We start from the raw sequence: 4,377 nt of genomic DNA, 5'->3' as shown, positions 1-4,377 counted from the left end.
TTGCTCAACGTCTTGTGCTCTTTATTTTCTGTACACTTAGACATAGGGTTAAACACAATATGACCTAACCTAACTTGTTTGATCACATCAAAACTACCTTGGGGTACCAATAACAAGGCCCCCAGTCATACATTTCTAGTGTTATCTAATGTACTTCCTAATGGTAGCACTAGAATATCAACTCCAATTAGAATACCCTAATAAGGATTAGTCCCTATGTTAAGATCTTTTAACTCTAGAAAGTAGGTAAGTATTGATGTCATTTGTCACTAAGGGCATATATGTCGGGTTAAATGGGTATCCTTTGTCACTAAGGATCCCGCGATTATCCAGTTTAGTATCAACCTTAACATAGAAACAAATTCCTCACATCTACATGAATTGACCTTACACATATTTTGTTAAATACATATAAGACACAACACACATAGAACATGATATAAACACATCATTGTATAGGAAAATGTCCAAATATATAGTTCATACATCACAACTACTTCCTACATCCTAGATCTAGAGATCTATTCCATTGCAAGAGAATACAACCAAAAGATAATGAAAATAATAATCTATAACTCAATATATAGAAATAGAGAGAGGAGAGTGCTTATCCTTGAAGTGTGGTGTCCTTGGAGGTGTTCCGTTGCTCTAGAGGTGGACGGATCAGTGAAGATATGTGAGGATGAAGCCTAGGGCTTCCCTAAGATCAAAGATGAGTGAAAAGGGGGAGAGAAAAAACCCTTTTATGGCTCTAGACATGGCCCTTGCTTGGGTCGTGACACGACCATGTGGATTTGACACGACCAAGGTCTTCTTATTCTCTGAAAATTTTACATAGCTGTGTGGATTGACACGGTCGTGTAGACTTTGTAGACCATTTCACCACATCTTAACGTACTATTCTTGAGTTAAAGTCCTCAATAAAGTTATAGATCTTTAAGTTAGCTACAATTTAGTATAAAGAATAGCCTAAAACTCCAACTGAGCAAAAAGTTATGGTCATTTTGCTTTTAATCTGTAGTGCTGAAAATGACATGACCGTGTGGAATTGAAATGGCAGTGTGGAATCCACACGACCGTGCCAAAAGGGCACTGCCAAGCCATGTGGGTATTGGTTTGTGCCATATTTTCACACGTCCATGTCTCATAAGCATGACCCGGGCATTTTGGGAAGCTCTAAATTCCATTTAAGCTCTGTTTTACTCTAAATTGTATCATATCAATCAAAACAAGGAAAGAGTATATCTTTGAATAAAAGAGTAGAAATATAATATCGTAATGAAATAAGATGTAATAAACATAGATTATGCTCATGAAATACAAATAGATGTACATCAAAATATATATAAAAGTATATATAATCTATGCACATCATCTACAGTACCATCAACACCAATTTTTCTTGAGAAATCACCCCATCTGACTAAAATGACTCTTCCAACAAAAGAGGCAGTATTATTACATATCAAAAAAATCAACAAACTAAGCATATTGTGAGAAAGGAGTTACCTTCCCTTTATAAGATAATAATAATATGTTTAGGTTAGCAACACAAATAAAATGTTTTGAAGCGGACAATAGATGCAATATTTCCATTTTCTAGATGGGCATCGAAGATGGAATCAATGAATATCCAAGAAAATATTTCTAATATGGTTATAAAGTTTAGTACCATTTACAAAGCATCTCTCCAGTTCCATGGAGAAACACTATTAGCAGCAACAGCGTTAGCTGCCTTTATAGCAAGTGGATGTCTGCCATGCTCTAGTGTTCTGTCAAGGTTGAGTGGTGACCTACCATCTGAGTGGTGACCTACCACCTGTTAGAAGATTACTTAGAATCTTACACTTTATTACAACAAGCGTGGATGAGAAAATTTACTCAGGCACATGTAAGTAAACATTCAATTTCAATCAATAGGATGACAAGGAAGCTTATCACTATTAAATATATTAAGAAAAAAATTAAAGGGTGATTCTATATGGAAGTACTCTAACAAGAAATTTGAACAGAACATATTTTCCCCCTAAAATATGTAGAAAGCATGGCACGTATATCTGTAGAAATCCTCTATCATGTTTACAAAGTGAACGAAGCAAGTGATGGCATATATAAAATCATGCAGAGTTCCAATCCATGTTTGTACCTATAAGGAGTACCATACATGGAAAGGAACATAAACTAGAGTCACACTGTCTAGAAATCCCTGCATTCAGAATATTTTCATTGTAAAAGAACAACTGAACAAATCCAATTATACCTATGAAAATCTCTATAACTCCAAAAGCCCGTTTAGCAATCGTGAGAGTTTTCCTTCTACTGCACATTTAGTTGTCTTCCTACTAAATTTATATGATCAATGATACAGGTTATAATGAGTGGATTCAGAAGATGATGTGATAATTAGAGTCAAGGTGACGGGACAGTCAAAGTTAAGATGATATGACAGCCACATTCGAAAAGGAAAAACATCCCTTCACTTGACTTTGATTACTCACCTAGTGCTAAGATGTTTAGATTCAACCAGATCAAGTTATAATCCAGTCAGGAAGAAAAGGTCAACTGGGAGGGATGGTCAGCCCTTAAGCCGAGCGAACCAAGAAGGTTAGTGTCTTAAGGGCGACCAGATCTTAAGGTGACCAAGATGGAGACTGCCTCATGTGCCGGCCGGAAGGATCGACTCACTCTACAACAGACCAACCAACCATAGGTATAGTCAAGGGGAAAGCTAAACTCCTTACTTCGAATGAGTCCTCTTGTACACGCCCAAACGACCCTAATTGATTTCCATGTAACAGTATGCACGTGTATCCGTCCGGTCACAAAGCCAGGTGAGTTTATATGCTCTGGCCGTATAAAATATTGGTCAGGTAAAGACACGACGTAGCCTAACTTAATATGCTAACCGAACCTCTCATAACGTAGATGTGTTTATCTTGATAGCCCATTATATGCCCAGTCGGGTAGAAGGACAACCAGGCTTGCAGCACCTGTCCTCATATTACCACCCGAACATAATTTCAGCAAATCATAGGTTATCAGGACTGCCCGAGAATATGAGGTATTATATTGTTTCTCAAGTAGATTCCCAATATGATTAAAAGAAATATATCATTCTCTGAACAAGTATCTCAAGGCTGCGCAAAATCTAACTGAGCGACTTAATGACCAAGGCAGGTACAAAGGCGGGCAACCTTAATGGCGGGCCAAGATACATGCAGTATAATACACAACATAGCAGGTTATGCAAAGTGCAATCAAACATCCCAATCATACTGTTGGCTTAAGGACCGACCGAGATATGTCCAGCAGACAACATCTTAATAGCCTATCATAATAACAATCATGTGTTAGAGAATATTCTTTTGGAACCTTCTTCAAGGACCATCCTATCCTCCATCAGCCGACCACCTATAACAACATATTTCTTCATTAACCTTAGTGATAACAGAAATTATAAACAATAAAAGAAATATACATATGGGTAAATAGAAGATTCCTCAGACGATTATGGCATATTGCCAAGATCATACTCTCTCCTTTACCTAACAACCCCTAACACACTTTACCACCTTATGATTATGGAAGTTATGTGAGGTGGTATATAAAAGGGAAGTTCTTTCCATGACGAAGTATGCTCTCATGAGATCTGAAACTCCTCTTTGTGCACGCATCTACTACAGTTCTTCATCCACCAGTTTGGACCTGTACTAATTTGAGCATTGGAGGACCTTTTCCAGGGACTCCCCCTTAGTTTCTAGATACTGATATTTTGTTGGATTATTTCTATGTGCGCAGGATCAGAGGGAAACTTCTTCTCAGAGGAAAAGATCTTCTGCTAGTTAGCCACCGATCCACCATGCCCAACGCATCATCTCAACAGTTTTCAAACGGGATCAATAAAGATCATCCAAATTTATAGTCGCCATATTCAAGTAAAATTAATTAGTGTAGTCACTTCCCAAAATGCCTTGAGATCCTAGATGTTCACTTTAGGAAATAGTTTAACAATCGAGTTTGATGCTCTTGGACTTGGCCTTAGACAATCTGTACTGATGGGGCTTTGGATATATAGAAATCAGAAGAAAGAGTAAAATAATAATAATAGTACTTTAAAAAAAATCTGATTATGGCAACCTTTCCAGGGATGTAAGGCTAATAATACCTCTGGGATGAATGCCTCGAGAATCTTCCTGTTGATCTCGTTCCATTGACTTCCCAATCTGAAATTCAATGCAAGGCTCCATTCAGCATGCTAAGGGAACCTTAGCATGACGAGAAGCTAATGACCTAAGTGAGATAAAATAATGGAGAGAATTGCAAAACTTGATATGGTAGCATGCACCTATGGATCTTGAGTGAGGAACGATCGGCAAT

The sequence above is a fragment of the Zingiber officinale genome, chromosome 5B (genome assembly GCF_018446385.1).
Source record: "Zingiber officinale cultivar Zhangliang chromosome 5B, Zo_v1.1, whole genome shotgun sequence".
Taxonomy (NCBI): Eukaryota; Viridiplantae; Streptophyta; class Magnoliopsida; order Zingiberales; family Zingiberaceae; genus Zingiber; species Zingiber officinale.
Note: the sequence above shows the minus strand (reverse complement) of the source record.